This window comes from Epargyreus clarus, unplaced genomic scaffold (genome assembly GCF_041222505.1).
Source record: "Epargyreus clarus isolate Ecla_fem2 unplaced genomic scaffold, WU_Ecla_fem_2.2 ptg000006l, whole genome shotgun sequence".
Classification (NCBI taxonomy): Eukaryota; Metazoa; Arthropoda; class Insecta; order Lepidoptera; family Hesperiidae; genus Epargyreus; species Epargyreus clarus.
In genome coordinates this window covers 10,723,925-10,742,411 of record NW_027332214.1, presented here as the reverse complement: position 1 = coordinate 10,742,411, position 18,487 = coordinate 10,723,925, and the positions used below count along the sequence as shown (strand labels likewise).

General features: G+C 34.2%; 1 protein-coding gene across 11 annotated transcripts in view; it reads right to left on the bottom strand.

The window, feature by feature from the left end:
* Ppn (proteoglycan-like sulfated glycoprotein papilin) overlaps positions 1 to 18,487 on the bottom strand; it is a 121,102-nt gene that overhangs the window by 101,503 nt on the left and 1,112 nt on the right. The window lies entirely within an intron of this gene.

Below are 18,487 nucleotides of genomic sequence, written 5' to 3'. Positions count from 1 at the left end.
AATAGCCTATACTTATAATAGGGGCACATTTGCAAATCTTCCGATGTTAGGTACGTGTTTCACTGTGATGGAGTAACGAGTAACGAGTTTATTCGCTCGACTACTAACAACGTTTTTAGCTAAAAATCATTAATGTATCTTTACCTATTGTGAAAAAAAACAACATGAGAAAAATACACGAGAGTTCCCCCAAAAATATTCTCAAAGGTGTGTTAAGTCTACGAATTCGCACTTGGCCTGCACGGTGGACTCTGGCCTAAACCGCCTTACTCTGGAACTGGGCCTAGCTGTAGAATAGTACCTATGGGCTTGATGGCGAGTGTTTAACTTGCATCACGTTAAATCTAAACAATTTATTATTTCACATATAATTGCAACCGCAAATACTGTTCCAATTACATAATGGTTAAATAGTCAGAAATTGTTTTATTTAATTTTAATGATTTATTATCTCCGAGAATATCGTTTATCGCTTCTTGTTCTCAGTGGAATCATTAAAGATGCACAGAACATATGTAACAATAGATGTTCCAATTTACGACTTGAATATAATACACTAACCATATATTAAGACCACACTTGTTTAAGACCAATTTACTAGGTTAACTGTCACATTTAGGGTTGCCATCTTTTTTGAAGAAAAATAGCTTTTTTTTTCAAAATTGCAAAAATCCAGCAAAACATAGGTAAGTTTTATTAAGTAAGTCGTAAAATTAATAGCGAGTTTACACAATAATTAGTTACTTCTCTATGTATTATCGGTGAACAATGATAATATAGAGTAAATCTACACAAATTATTATTCAGTCTATCTTTTTTCATTGACTCACTTGAATATATGCTAAGACTATCCTCTCCTTATTCCTACAATATAACACTGTAACCCGCCACTACGCCATTGCTCACAATGTTATTTCGGAGTGGAAGTCATCTGTATGAATACAATACGAAAGTATAGTAATACAGGAGGCAACCCTAGTCCCAGATGCAGACTCCCAGAGTTTATTGTCTATTTTTGCTTAAATTCATATTAGTCAATTTGTTAGACGCCCATTGTTCTAAGATTAAGTAATGTATCATAAACAATACGTTTACTAAGAACAATTTGTTCGTTATTCAAATGATAGTCGTAAATCAAATTGAATTAATTCGTTACGCATGACGTCGAATAAACTTATTGCAATTTATTCATACATAAAGTTGACTGAGAGGTCAACTACGTACAACATTTTTATACTTTGCAGCTATTTATGATGCCCTAGTATACCGCTACGATTTACTGCTGACCATTACATAAATGAAATGAATGCTTAGCCTAAAAGATAAAAGAAAATTTTATAGATAAAATTTAAGAATTTATTCACAGGTATTTGAGTTAGTTAAATATAGAATTACAATAGAATTTGCAATGGACGACACCTGACTAACGAGCCGTATAAAGTTCAAGAGGCGACCGCACGAGAATGGTACGGCACTTATATTTCATTTTGACAACACTTATTTATCCCTTGGAATATAGAAAATATGGAGAAGGCGATTTAATAAGACGAGGCGAATTATCTATCAAATACACCTTGCTCTCTTAAGCCTTTGTGACTGACATACTTTTTTCTTAAAATAATACAAATAAAAAGTTTAGGGATTGAATAATGTTAGAAGAAATAATTAAACTAAAATCCGAAAAAATGGTTAAACTTTTTGTAGTGGTACTACTACAACATACGAAATTATTCTGTTAACAATTTGGCACAAAAATAATACAATTGAAACAAAGAGAACAATTCAGTATCTCGACGTACGCTCACGCCTAATAATGAAACCAGAAAGGGCGCCGAATCCAAAAACGGCGATACATCCTCAACGAATGTGTATTTTTATCCCAACTTTCCGCGTCTTGTGCGAACATTACCGGTTCAATAGTACAAAAGCGTGACCGATTTTTAAATGATTCTTCTGATAGACGTGTAGTAGGGTCGTGATTACGTCAATTACTCCGCATTGTACCTTCCACCTTCGATTGACACTTAGCGGTACATCAATGAGGTCGATTGATGAATATTTTGTTTTTGATTGCATTTGTGCTTCGTGTCTTACCATCATAATAACCGTTATGCCAGATTGCTACTTAGTAGATTCTTCAAACGTGATATAATTGTTTCTTTTTTATTAATGTTGCACTGGTCATGTATAAACTTGATGAATAATTTCTGAATGAATCTCTGAATAGACATATAAGGTCAGGTGCAATATCTTTTTTTGCATATGCATTACACAAATAAACAGTGTTTAGTACTGCAATGTTGGGTTTTAAAGAGTTTAATAGTAGTATATTCTGTATAGGATGCGTCCGATCCTAGTCCTCAGCCACAGCAACCTATCCGTGGTAGCCGACCTGAGATGAGGGGATTCCAATCCTATTTGTCTTGACCACATATATACACTGTTGCAGATACCATCACGTGGTTTGAATGATTACTACTTCAATGCCATTAAAATTGACTGATGTGACATTTGTATCCAGGGGTTACTGAATCCATAAGTTAAAAAACGACTTCATGTAAACCTAGACCAACGTGTAACACAATACACATATTTTCTTAGCAGAATACTTAGAACTTCGCAGTAAAATCTTATATTATATTGCCTTTTGAAGATTGCTTTACTCATTACACCAAGCAATAAGTGTTATGCAGTAAGTGAAAGCTACGCACTGTGAACTTAGGCTTACCCATTTATTTTACGGAAAGATGTTTAATTAACATATGAATATACTAGCTTTCTCTCGCGACTCCGTTCGAATGTGATCTTTTATAGAAAACCTAAACTCTAAAGCAATCTGCTTGTTATGGAAATATTTGAAGTCAACTTATAACACGTGTTTAATTAAGTTGCATTATTATTAGTTTAATTATCTACCCGTTCACAGATACGACATTATTTTTCTCAAGCGCAGTTGTATTCTAGAATTTCGTAATATTTTCTTTAAGAACTCGACATGCCGGTTTTCGTAGATCGTTAAAGAAGTCATAACATTTCATATCTACATGACTTCGATAAATCACAGGCGTGTCTGGTGCGTTTCAAACTATTCAACTATCACTGCTTTAGAGTATGTACCATCCTTTATTGTATCTTATATTGTTCTATAAATGCATCTATAACATCTAGTTTGCACAATACATCTGTAAACAATTAAATACACGGCGGCCCGTGTTTGGTAAAGCCTATGAATTGTTTAGTTAAATCTCTATTCTCTTTGCTTTTAAACATGTAAATCTCTCCACAATCGGCTGAGTGTTTCACGTATTAGTCATTGAATTATGAAGGGAGTGCTACTATTTTTGTAACGCCCAATCGGATTTGTGAGGAACTTTGTCGGGAAGACATTAAGACATTGTAATTTTATATCTTTCACGAAACTTAAATATAAAGAGAATTTACGAAAATATAATGTTTGTTATTGTATGTTTATATTTTTGTGGGCTGTACATGAACAATAAATATTAAATTTGCCTTATCATCTTATGCAATAATATTAAGTACCTAAAAGTTATTAAATGTTGTAAATAAAAGTTATTTATCCTAATTAATGTTATTTTCATAGACGTTACGTGAAATCCAAACACAAATATTTAACTTTGTAGGCAACATTAACACTTCGCCGCGATATAAAACAATTGTTATTACAAGGTTTAGTGCATTTTTACTGCGCTTCCCGTTGTCCCATTTTGTACGCGCTGAAATGACCATTTTCGTACTATTTCTGTGAACACGATCGCCGAAATGCTGCTGACTTGATTACTCCAAAAATAGGTTGCGTACACATAGTCTTCCGTATCGATTTCCAATGCACAGGAAGGAAATGTACCGAAATGTACCGCTGCGGTAAAAGGAAAAACGTGTTTGACATCACTAGTAAAGTTATAGGCGGGAGATTGAATTGAACGAGGTGGGCCGTACGAGTAAAATAGACAGTGAAATACACGCAATGTTCTGTGTGAGTTATCGATGTTGTTTAATAAAAATATTTGATTTACATGTACGGCTTAACATCTACAAGGGATAAATCAATACATCTTCAGTGGATTTATTTTCTCTTTATTGTTTTCGGTGTATAACCTCAGATATGTATTTCTGATTCTCTAAAGTTATCTGAGGAAGTTTAAATGATTTTGAGTTATAAATGTAGTTATAAGATATGTAAATCTTTTTCATGTTAGTGAAATAGATTATTTTTTTTAAGCATTCTTTATGATATTGTCTAGTGTAGGTACTTCAAGATTAATAGTCACTAGGGCTAAGAACAATAGGAAATATCTGTGTATGGATTCAGGATAGGTTCATGCAAGCAATTACTTGTATCATGAAGTTATGACGCGAAAGCTATCCCACGCGGTCTGTTGACCCCACATGCCAGATGCTATCAGACCGAAGAAGATTTATTTCCCTTTCAATTATAACCAAGCGTAACGCACTAACTTCGCTAATTCAAAGCAGCGCGTCTCCTCAGTGTTTAGAAAAACAATTACACCTTTTAGACCAGTTCACGTTTCGAAATTTAGAACGAACACCTCCGGACTCTTTTACAACTTTGCGCAATCGCTCCGTATAGTATCTGTTTTGACAGATGCACGTAAACTTCAAATACTCGGTCATGTTTGAGTTATAGCCAGTGTAAAAAGAAATTCTGACGAAAATATTACTGATCGTTTTCAGGGCAGATCGTAACTTACGACAGCGACCAGCGTTATAAATAAGGAAGTGTCAGTACACGAGCCTCGCCAGTCAGCAAAGCCGATTTGATGGTGATTCTGTAATGAAACCGCATATACAATGGTGTATTTTAGTTTCCTGTACTGAGATTTTCGGCCCTGTTCTATTTAAACATTGTTCAGCTTTCTTCATAGTCGACACGCACTGCACTATTTTTACTACGTACAAGAATAGATATATTTTTAAATAAATAATCAATTCGATATAATTTTTAGTTTTATGGTTAAAATTGACATGACTTCTTAAAATAATTTATATTTATTTGATCAACTTAATTTAAAATTATTTGTAGTTGTATAGTGGTAATTTAAATAGAATAATATGCAGAACCTACAGACGGCTAACTGTGACACTTTTTGCTAACGCAACAGCGGAAATACATACATGGTTAGAACAATGGGTGGTTTGTTTGACCGATCGCTAGTCACAACTTTATTTATAACAGTCGTTCGTTGTCTGTCGTTGTCCGTCCGTCTCCCAGGATATGAGTCAAATAGACGTGACTGGTTTGCAGTTATCTAGATATTTATGGAAAAAGTAAACCAAAAGGCCAAAGTTCGTTTCACAAGAAAGAGATAGTTTGTCATCACCCAGCGGAAAATGTCCCCAAAGTTACCAGGCAACCATAAACGCGCGAAACATCACGAATCAAAGTGTCACCGGTGTTTTACAACTACACGCATAACCTGATGTAACGATAAGACACGATAGACTCGACACGTGAATGTAGAGAAACGCACACGTGAAAAGCCGTGAAGTAAACAAGCTCAACACACGTAGAACGCGAACCACATTCTTGTTTGATATAGGACATTGCTATAGTATGTGTACTAACGTTTTATGAAATGTCCTATATCGTATCATAATCCCGTTCAATCCTGTGGTTTTAGTACTGTTAATCGACATATTTATACTAGGTTAAGTGACACCCGTGAAACCACAAAAGTGCAAATCACTATCCGAAGCGTTCCGCATCAAAGTGACGTTTTTTCACAACTTGTCATTAAAATCGAATGAGCTTCAAAATAATTAATGAGCTGTCACATTTGCTTTTCTGCTCATAAACTTAATTTTACAAATTAAAGTTACATTAGTTACGATTTCATGTTAGTATTATAATATATTGTGGTGTTATGTTTTAAATAGCTTCCTTATAAAATAGACACTATTGCATGTTTTAACAAGAACGAAAGGAACGCATTATGCATGACTTAAATCAAATCGTTACACACATCAATGACCAGAAAATTGAGTGTAGACTGAAAAAATGTTACTCGTTAATAGTACTGTTACACAACAATCACAATCACAACCTCACATACACACCACAAGTTAAAATATTTGCTGCATGTGACGAAGGGTGCAAAATAGTATTGTTGTCCCCTTCATCCTTTTCACTATTTGTACATAGAAATTAATAGAAAATGTAGAAATGTCTGAGTGTGCAAAATAGCATGTATGGTGGTATAGAGATAGTGTATGGATATGCATGCATATACTGCGCATGTGAGCGCGGTGCGGGCGTGCGGAGCACCAACGCCCGGCAACTACCAGGCGAGCATAACGGTGGTGGAGATCGCGTAACAGCCTCCACGCAAACGTTTCTGTGCGCGAAAGAGATAGGAGATATTCATTGTAGTGTGTGAAAAGAATAGAAGATTGCCCCATAGTTGCGAGTGGGACGGAAACTCGATCGTTGCTAGTAGAGTCGAGGTTGGGGTCAGAAGCTGATGGTTTGGTTGACTTGTGTAAAAAGTTGAGGAATCTCTACCTCTACTCGAACACTTGCTATTATGACTATAAACTGAGACACTATAATATTATTTATGTACACCATACATTCACAGTACTTCTAGATAAATTTAGTTCAGTTGTTGTGCTTCTGTAATTTCAATAAACATTATAAAGAATTTGTAAATATTTTCACATAAAACACAATTTTTTTTACATATTTTCCTAATTGCTCAACACTCCATCGTGTCAGTTACATTAAATATGACACGATCATTTAGAAACTTATTAACAGGACAAATATTTAAGATGTTATTTTTTTTTTGTTTATTCAAATTATTAATGCGACGCTTAAGAGAGAGCTTATATCGATTTTTTAAAATGTATAAGATAAACTTGTAACTCTTTTCTGAACTGTAATGAAAATATTTTGCAATCTTTTAAAAATATTTCATGTACTAATAAGAAACTAGTTTAATGTACACAGAAATACAGTTTAAAGAATTGTAGAGTAATTGTAGAGCTATTGGCAAACAAATATTAACGTATGCTATTTTGTTAGTTGATTTAATGCTTATCATACAAAATGCTATAAAACGAATACTATGTCTTTACATAGTATTCGTTTTATTATCATCTTTATGATATAATGAATAATCCGCACGCTTGCTTTCAATACAAGTTCAAGGTCATTGCACAACATATCATGCGACATGTAGAGGGAAACATTGTGCTCAGCGATTAAGCGGTAGTGTAATTTTTAGCAGTGGAGTTTTCTAGCGCCCGTGCTAATTTGAAATTGACATATATAACCATAGATTAGTAAAGATACTTCGCCGCCTTGAAATTGAATGAAGCCACAAACGGCTTATTAGTAAGTTCTTTTTTTGAATTCTTGACAAATAAAAACATTTTTAGAGAAAATTTACGAATAAATAACTAATACTGCGTAATTTACATAATATTTCATCATCGTATTATTTCAAATATTTTAGCACGGAGACGTGGTAAAACGTTTTACGCAGCTATTTAAATTCTTATGGTTACATTTTCTTGTTAGGAGTGAGTAATCTTTACTAATCTATGTATATAACATATATAATTGATGTTTGCATTGTAGCGAGCGCATCGCAGTTATGAGCGTTTCATAGATGCGCATTTACTGTTACTCTTCCACTGAATCTAATTACACCTCCGGCTTCCACACATCTGTTCTATAACTAAATTAGGACATAGGACCATGGGTCTTCCTGCGACATATCGAAGATAATGTAAATGGGAACTCAAAGACAGGGCTACGACGCGACTATGAGGCATAGATATTCCAGATGTAACCAGTGGAATGGAGGAATTACAAGAAGTTGGTAAAGTAATAAAATGTGTCCCTAGGGACCTTGTAAAATTTCGTGTAACAGGTACCAGGATATCATAAACAATAAGAGAGCAGCGAGCCCGGTACATCACACACCCGAAGTGCAAAATTAATAACCTCTGGCACCTTGCCCTAAAATCATACAATCGTTTAGAAATGAATTTGAAAATTATATCTGACACAGACTCTGCTCTAGCTCTAAAATACTTTTGTTTATGTTGATGATATCTCATATTTAGCACTTGTAATTCACGAGCCTATTACTTGAATAATCAGTATTTTATTATTAAATGTCTTATTATTACATTTTAGATTTGAAATCATTTTAGTGGTATAGGAAAATAATAATTTAAAAAATATAATCTTATGTATAAAATTCTCGTGTCACAATGTTAGTTACCGCACTCTTTTAAACGGCTCTACCGATTTTCACCAAACTTTATATGCATATTAAGTAGGTCTGAGAATCGGCTACTATCTATTTTTCATACCCCTAAGTGATAAGTTGTTCACCCTTAACATTTTTTTATTTATATGGCAACACAACGTTTGCCGGGTCAGCTAATGTTCAATAAAAAAAACATGGGAATGTTCTGTATTCGAAATTATAATTGTGGGTAACACGAAACATAATTTCAAATAAGGAACAGAATATAATATCTCCCCAATGCATTGTCTCTATTCTTTATTTAAAATTTATTTTTTAATGTAAGATGAGCAATGTCAATTTTTAATTATATCAATTTATTGGCAGAATAAATACCAAAGCGCCCACTTAATTTTATTTATAACTCGCACATGGCAAGATTAAGCGGTATTATTGAAGCTATAATAAGCTTTAAGATAAAGGGATGACCTTTGATGGCCGAAGAATGCTAAACTCGATCGCGTGACTTATTCCTTTAAGTACATTTCTTTTTTATTCAACTTGAACTACAAGGTATATTATTATATGGATATTGTGTTGGTCGTGCGTTAATTTAATAACACTTTTTTGTTTTATATTATAAACCGTACAATATATAATTAATTAAATAAAAACAAAACGATTATAGTTCGCATCAATGCAGTTTTTTTACAATAAGATTACTATTATATATTACTATGATTATTATTATAGATAGATAATTGTTTGTTGTACGCTACTTAAATTAGAATTATGAATATGAATGACATTAAAAATAATTAGGTATTTATATAAATAATTAGGTTGCAATTAATTCTGCCATAAAAGTTCAAATTAAACAATGTGTCGATGTAATGGCTAATTCTCGGAAATTTGTCATTTAGGTATTCATGGAAAGGTAGGTAAAATAATGGCTTAACAGTCTTGGTATTAACAACTAAGCTTTGTTTATGATTTATTACTTTATACTGTAGTAACAATATTGTAACAAACCTCCTTTAACCTATCCTTCGTGCCCATACCTTCTAGCTCCGATCATAGTAACCACTGTAACTAACGGAGTTTCGTAAATTTTGTTGTAAATAAATAACTTTCACGAGTGTACAAGATCAATTCTCTACTTCCTACAATATATTGTCTCCTAGTAAAATCGTAACGTAAACATCACTAACGAGAGCGCTGGTTCTAGCAATGTTAACTTTATTTCTACGTATTTGAGACTAGATTCCTTGAAACACAGTTTGAATCTTGCAAGTAAAGTTGGTGTTTCAAGGGATGGTATCATTAGGTTGGGAAGAAATATGCCGGTGAGGCGGTAAGCACGCCGCTGGTTAGTTCAATATTATCTTGACAGGAAGATTTATGATTAAACCAACTCGATGGTAGCGGTTAATTTGGTGGTTAGCTCCCGACATCTTAAGTGTGTACATGAATTTTGTAAACCGAAGAGAGGTAACTTAAAATATGATATCAGAGACATAACATATTCAATACACGATAACGTAACAGAAAGGTTTGTTACTCTCAAAGATAATGTAATCACGTTTACAACATGATTGTAGTTACTTGTTTTGAGAGAAGAATACATGGTAATACTATATTATAATAATAATAAAATATTATAACGAAAAATATACATAATTATATTAAATGCGGTTAAAATATAATTAATGACCCATCCTTCTAAAAGCGTTACGACTTATAAAATTATGATTAGCTATATTTTGTGCTATAATAGAAATGTTCAAAATAGAAAACTTGCCTTTTAAATAAATTACATCCACCAGTTTAGTTTGTCCATTGTTTTACCAAAAGGATAACTTCAGTAGCATACATAAATTAATTATTAGTTTGTTTTGAATATTTGCTAACTTAATAAAATTTCCTTTACCACATTTTAGGCGAAACCCAGCAAGTTTTGCTACGAAAGTACCAAGCGAGCATAGAAACTCGAGAGTTCTAATTCCGTGTGACCGTCTCGTGAGACGTCGGTTCGTCAAAGCGCTCTGCGGGTGATTTGGCATGCATTGTTGGTAATGTAGTAGGGTTATCAACTCATCATCTTTATCCCTATCAATCAATTTATTAAGCCGATTATGAAGCGACATGGACATCTTTTTTAAACTTGGAATCGATTCGAACCCTTTTTAATTTGTTCTTATTGGGATCCATTTAAAGCTACGAGTAGTTTTCTGTAGCTACTTTAGAAGCATTTTTAAACGAGTTTTTAAACGACTTTAAAAGAAGACAGTTCAAATTGACACTTATGTTACATATAATTTAATTATGTTCAACGCCAACTTGCCAATAAAAATAAATGGTCGTGTTTTCAAAGATACTGTTAATCTACTTACATTTTTGCTAATAATCAATCATAAAACATTTATGCTTATTAATAACTATGTTAATATATTACCCAGCTAAAAACTGAGTGAAAAGTATGTTTTAACGAATAAAATAACAAATAACGTAATTGTAAATATATTAAACTAACGAAGATATTTTGTAACTGTGAAGCAACATGTTTCCTAATAAGCAGACACTTAAACGTAACGTTCTAACCACTCGAACCATTCAAACCGATCGCTAATGAGCCGATTAACTTTTTATCCCAACCCTGCATATGCACCCCCGCAGTCGCACACGTGGCGTCTGCATGTGCACCGCTCGTCACATGTCACAGTGACGCCTGGCATGTGAATGTCGCACTACCCCTTTCAAGTTTTATGGTTGAATAATAATGATGTTATTACTAAAATTGTTAATGGCTATATGATATAGTGTATCGAATGTACTTATAATTTATTTTCAATTTAAAATATTAATTTTATATAAATTTAAACTAAATTTGAGCATGATGCTTGCATATGAATATTATGCTCAATGCTCATGCGTCATGCTCAAATTTCCCGTTTACTAGGAGATAAGAAAATAAAGTGATCATTATTGCAATTTATGCCAGTTAATTTCAACGGAATCGTATTTCATTGAATTTACATACGGACATCATATCACAAAATATAATTCCAGTTACAAAAGCGAATCAAATTGTGAGTTTTAAGAATATATTTCCTACTAAATTAAGAATTCAATGAGAAAAAGCTTATACAAAAACAGTTATGTTAAACAAATGTTACATAGATAAATAGAAAATTGGCTCTGTATTCACTTTCTATATTGAATCTTTTGCTTATAACAAACCTTACTTAAGCCAATTACACATTACATATTTTAGATAAAAAGATGCATATTTAAATAATTAAAAAAGATGTCCTTTAATTAACAGATCCAAAAAGAAATAGAAAAACAGTCGATAAGTAACCAAAAAACGAATCGGTGGTATTTCCGTTTGATTAGAGCATTTCTAAAATATCTGGGCGTTTGAGTAATCAAGATAAAGTTGTTTTTACCCACGGACATTTACTGGTTTACATTTAAAAAGTATAGGAGATATGCTACTTGTTTTACTTTTTCATGTTTATCTTTTTCAACTCATTACTGTTTTATTAATAGGCACTTGTTAACCCAATAATATTCTTCTAATAAGCACTCTTCTCAAAATAATAAGGATCTTGATAACATGTGAAAGGTTTTATTTAGCTCTTAGTTCTCTGCACTGTTTTACGGCTTTTACGGTTTTTCATGGTAAATTAGATGATGGTAGAACTTATTGGGGATCCGTAAAGGGCCCGTGGCAATGTGCTAAGCGGCAAATGTGTTGTAATGTGTCTGTTTTATGATTTGAAGGGTGTAGCAAAACAAAGATGCTGATAGGTACGAGACGGCGATAAAAGGTAAGAAGAGCTTTATCTACAGTCGGTTACAGATGTAATAGTTATAATTCTTTTATAAGCTAACTATTGGATATGAGGCAGATAGACATTTATTATACTTAGTATCTACCTTACGATCATGATGTGTTATCTTCTTGAAATACAGTCACTATCAACTAGCCAGTCTTTGGAGGTACTACCTAAAGAAATGCCAAACGCATTCCATTTACAAAAAAAAATTTGGAATATTCAAAATGTCACATGACTTCATCTCACGAATTCCTCAGAAGGAAGCATTCTACGTTAACGCACAGAACTGAGGCACGCGGATGTAACCGCCATACATTTGGTCGTTAACGACAAACACATATAACTTTACAAGCTCTAAACGCATATAACGCAGAAATAGTTTGAGTTTGGGAGTGCAGTTACAAAATGTACCTACTGTCAGGTAAGTCAGGTTCCGCGAAACAGTGGAGTTTGGACGTCAAAGTTGTTGATTTTCCTTAAACTACATTATACACGACATATTGGTTATTTGTGCAAATTACTGGTTCCATAGTAACGTAGGTATTTATATAGAATTAGAAAAATAACATATGAAGGCGGTAGAACCCTTTGCGGTTCGACTCCGGCGGCGCCACCACCACACCTATTTCCACCTAATAACAGCAGTGTTAGGCGCTGCTGTGTTCCGGTTTGAAGGGTGTGGTAAGGGAGACAGACTTTTCCGAGGCGTTCCAGCTTAGTCTTCAGGGGTAGCGGCGCATCTGTGGCCGACCTCAGGTAGGAATATCTAATCCTATATGGGGTTGATTACAGATGTCTATGGGCGGCAGTAGCCACTTACTATCAGGTGGACTGCATGCTCGTCTGCTACTTCTATATTATAAAAAAAATATCACAATACAATAAACTAAATAGGTAAGTAACTTAATAATTATAGTAATAAATTAATTATTATTTTAGAAATAAAAATAGGTTTAGTATGTGCAGGTACGCTTCATCATGTTATGTTTCTACTCCGGAGGCCCCACTGCTACACCTGTTTCTGCCTAATACCAGCAGTGTTCAATACTGTGTTCTGCTTGGTAATTAGTGTGGTAAGAGAGACATATCTGCTCATTCCAGGCGTTCCAACTTAGTCCTATTATTTTAAGTACTAACTAACTTGATTTTGTAATCGTTAGTTTTCGGAATAAATAAAATATATCATCTTGGGATTGAACTCGAAACCTTTTCAGCAGACAAGTGATCGCTGAGCTACGATTGTATCACGCCTATTCACGTACACTTCCTTATAAATAGATCTTCAACTGACTACTGAATAATTTTGTTGATACGGCGCCGAATATGAGATTCCAATGTAGTCATGGGTAAGCTTTTCTAAACAAAGTCGTTGCTCCCAAATCCTACGCAACACCACCCTGTCCAATGACGTAAGATCATCAGGTTAATACTTTCTCCTACCAGTGACTCGTACGTACAAATGATCCTAATTTAAAATCATTAATTAACAAGTTTACCTTGACCTATTTGTTCAACTCGATTATTTTGACGTATCTCACTGGACAGGTAGAGTTTATCAGAAAGTAAGTTAAAGCTTTCTACGCTCGCAGCCCCACATTAAGATGTCCTAAGTCGTAATTGCCGTACAAAGGCGAATACAAAAACACCCAGACCTGATGTCTGGCCGGGGATCGAACACGGATCCTTTGCGCTTGAGACCGGTATGGTGACCGCTCTGCCGCTCGGATCGAACAAGATAAACATTATTTTTTACTACTATATAACTCTCATTTTATTTTTGCTGCTTTGGATTGTTTTCGCCCTAACGGTCACACACAGTTTCGGAAATCGATCCCCGTCTAGCCAAAGTTGATGAATATAGATTTATTTTCTGGGTCTGGGTGTTTTTGTATGTTTTATATGAAAATTGCTTAAACTAAAAACTCCTTTGTTATAAATTATAACTATATCTATGGGCACCACAATTTTAGATCTGCAACTTGCTCCCCCCAGGGCAGAGCCGGATAAAAGAGCATCGCGTTAGGAGGACTCCGGTTGTGTTCCGTTGGAGATCCCGGAGTTCTCCACCAAACGCTGAGGACGGCCACCGGGGGGGTTTTAGTGCGGTAAAAAACCCACATAACCCGGCGTCACTCCCATGGCGTCGGGTACCTTTTGAAGGTTTCCCCCTCGTCAACAAAAAAAAAAGGTGCATAAACTATAAAGCCTACCCGCCGAGTCATCAATAGCAGCAACGCGTGTGAGATCAGGTTCAGATGGAATTTGACTGTCTTTTTTAGATTTGTCCACTTGACATCCTCGGCTACTTCTATCGCTTTAAAAAACTTATTGTCACGTAGCTTCCTGGGGTGTCGCCACATTTACCAGCAAGAATCGGTTTGTGCCGGTCCGAAAGGCATAACTTCGTATGTAACGAAATGATGTACATGCGCATTTATCTTTTTAAATATCTTATATATTCTGATACCTTGGGAATGGGAATAAGTACACTTTAAGTTATTATTATGAACTTGAACGCCACACTCACACACTACAGACACGGAGTAAATTAGAAAAAATGTATCTATTTGTTAGTGTATAACAGAAGTAGAGGTATCGACCCTAAAATAAGTTATAATTGACATAATTACGCAAATAATAATTAAATTTTATTTCGTTTCCTTTCGTTTTGTTTTATGATTTCATTTATTTAATAGACAAAGTTGTCTCAGACCGCCTCAAACCGATTCCACACGTGTAAATATACGAAGACCTATACACATCGCTACATTATGCAAACATAAATAGCGTCAAAATTATAATGCAGTCGTCCACAGTCAAAGAAACACGAATAAAATTTAACATTATGGTTATCGACGGACGCGCGGAATACTCAATGAAGTGCAATGACATCAACATCGGAAGCGTGGCCACTTGCCGCTTTCTGGTGGCATTTATTTATTCAAATCGATACAGATTAAAAAATAAAATTTATTTTTTTCTCTAACCTGTAAGTGGTTGACGTTTCTCTAGTCCGTTGGCCTGTATTTTTTATTGTTCGTTTTTCTGAAAGAACAACTATAAAAAATACAGGTGTTTCTAATGGAATTTTCAGCTTATTACATTTTTATTATTTAGGTGGAGGCTTAAGCTACAATGTAACCTAAACTTTGAAGAATTCCTCGTAAAATTCAAACTCAAATACTTGCATAGAAGTATGCTTTTTCATGCAATTGTAATGGCAAATACGCATGCAGTCCACCTGGTGGTAGAGTCGCTACCACCCATAAATATCTGTGACCAATTCTAAGTACAAATGGACCCCTACCTGTAGTCCGCCAACAATGCGTTGTTTATGTCGAGAACTAAGTTGGATGGTCTCGATCACCCTTACCACACTCTTCAAACCAGATTTAAATAGTGTTTAAAACTGCTGCTATAAACTAGAAAGAAGAATAGTGATATACCTACTGCAATTTAGTTAAATAAAAGTAAGTATTAAATACTCAACAATCTGAACATTATTATCACTAACTAACTATTAATAACTGCCGTTATCATTGCTTCATTGTTAACTACAACCACCTACAAGCGTACAAGTGTATACCTACATAGTATGTATATTATGTTAATTGATAAGCCCTTTGTAGCATTTAACTATGTTTAATATTGTTTTATTCTTATAAGTTTCGTTTTGACTACGATCTCATCTAGGTAGTAGTAAGATTCAGTTTACGATATCACAGCGTTGTAAAAATTGACTGATACGGCCTTAAATATTTTTAAGATATACACATTAATTACAATATGTAATATATACGTAATAACTTGATATAATATATTTTTATACGTTGCTTCACTCAAAAATAAAGTCGTAATGTCGCATATGTAATCTATTGTACCACATCCTGCAAGAATGTAGAATAAGAGTAAAAAAATGCTGTTATAAGACAGAATAGGTGTGTGGCTGGTGCCACTACAGTGAAATTACAAAGCCGAAAACTACAGCGATTATGATACCGGTCCCATACGCAAGTTTTGCAGGTTCGATCCCAGGCCATGCAGATCGGTAGGCTGAGTAATGATGTATTTTGATTTTGATACTGGGTCTGGGTTGATGACTACTCGTCCTTATAAGCATTTATGACATCCGCAACACAGAAATAAAATTTATATAGTCTTTTATAAAAAAAAGGGGTGATAATTTTAACCTAATCATTATATGGTAATGTATATAGGTTTTATAGTTTAAATCTATTTTTTCTAATCTTTACACTTTACAGGACAAATTTCGGATACTCATGGTCTGCCTTTTTCAGATGTACAATAAAATTAGTGTCTCTACCGAGAACCGAACAGGAAAAACGTTTGATTCAACATTTCAGCTTACACTGAACTTGATTAAGGATATCCGGTACGAGGGTGATTCGGGGAAACCTTAAAACTATAACTTTTAATTTGTATAGTAACTCCATGAATAAAGAAAAGTTTTCGGTAAAATACTTTGCTCGAAACCTTTGCTGAAATTCGAATAACGAAAATGTTTTAGCACCCAAAAACGATTCTTATGAACTTAAAAAAGTTTACTCTACCTACCTTAAAAATGAGACAGACACTTTAATGTTTTATGGATGCTCGACTTAGCCTAGATCTATTTACTTAAGCATTGAACAGACATTCAGACTTTAATGCCCTCAAAAATCAATAAAAAATAAAAAACTTCGAAAATTCTAAAGCAAACTCCACTTTATGCCTAGATCGCCTTAGTAGAGATCTTAAGCACTTTTTGCCTAGTATTCCAGTCTAGATTTTAAATTTAAGACCTAAGTCGTTGTTCCTACAATTACCAGGAGAGCATAATCGCCCGGCGCTCGTAAGCACTAGACTCAACCTAGCTCGCTTCTAGTTGCTACATACTTTATGTACTCATCAAGTCTAATAGTACGTAGGTTAACTAAACTTTCTTCAGGCATTTAAGACGCTCTCACGATATTAGTTTCCGTGCTAAGTATTGTTCTATTTAACTGCCTGGCTATTTAAGTAACTAGCTTCGAATCAGCTCAGTGACAACTTCGATTACGTAATAAACGGTTATTTCGTGAACCATTGTTTTACGATGGTACGCCCTAATTTCCAGAATGACGAGCAAGTGCTAGTGGATTATGTCGAAATGGGAACAATTTCGTCATTAGCACTATTTTGATTTCCGCAAATGACGCACCTACTAGTTTGATTTTGGTTGATCTGGGGGACTTTCAATTGGGCGTGGATGATTAAATCCAATAATGTGAAGAATAACTTAACGTTGACCAATTGAAATATATTATATTAAAATAGCGAAAATGCTCAAATTCATATAAATTTTATTGTAATGTAATCGAGTATTTTCCAAGATTTCTTGGTGAACACTAAATAAATTAACTTAAAAAATATGGAAAGGTACTGAATTGTCTTTAATATTTATATATAAATTTTAATGCAATTACCTAAGACATATGGACATAACAAAAAATACAGCATAAACATAACCATTGCGACCATTGAAAAAATCGTAATGTGCAGTCTGGAAGCAAGAACCAAATAAAAATTACGAAACGAGACCGCGGTACAAAAAATAAACAGACAAACGAAATTTCAAAGAAATCCCGTGCGCAAGCCTAACGCTACTGTTTGCAAAAACTTCAATCGCGCCGCCCGTCCAAAACAATGCTTTATCCCGTTGACACAAATTCAAAAGTGTATTGATTATGAAACAGGCTTTTACTTATCTAAACCAGCTAACCGTTTAATTATACGAGCAAAACCGGCAATGAATTTATGCATGAACTAGCAGGGAATTTCTACTGGAAAAGACGGGACGCGGGATAAAAGGAACAATAGTCTTAGTTTTAATCCCGCCTTGTCTTTTTTCTCGTCCCTCAGGATCCAGTTCGTGTGCAGCATCTTAGCCCTTTTCCCCCCTCCCCTATCCCCCCTATCACCGGTCTGACATGAATGACGTGCGCACCAGTTAGCGCGCTTTTTGGTTGCCCTCCACTTTTTATAACTTATTTTATTTCGCAACTCTACACCGGCAAAATCACGCGATTGCTTTTCACTCTTCTAATATTTCTGTTGTAGGTTCTAAATATTACTGTCCTTATATTATTAACATAACTCGTACGTTATATACCTAATTAATTTTTGTGACAGGAATGATAGACAATATAGAGTTATTTCATGCATAATTTAAACTGCTTGCAAGAAAAATTTAAATGTTATTATACTTAATACAAAAAATTAACAATATTATACGCAATTGTTGCTAAGGTTTACCATAAATAAATCTTTAGGTCTACTATAAAGTAATGTAGTTCCAGATATTATAATATGAAAAATGGTGTTTTAACGAATTAACTTACGGTGGCTAAAAACTGAATATAA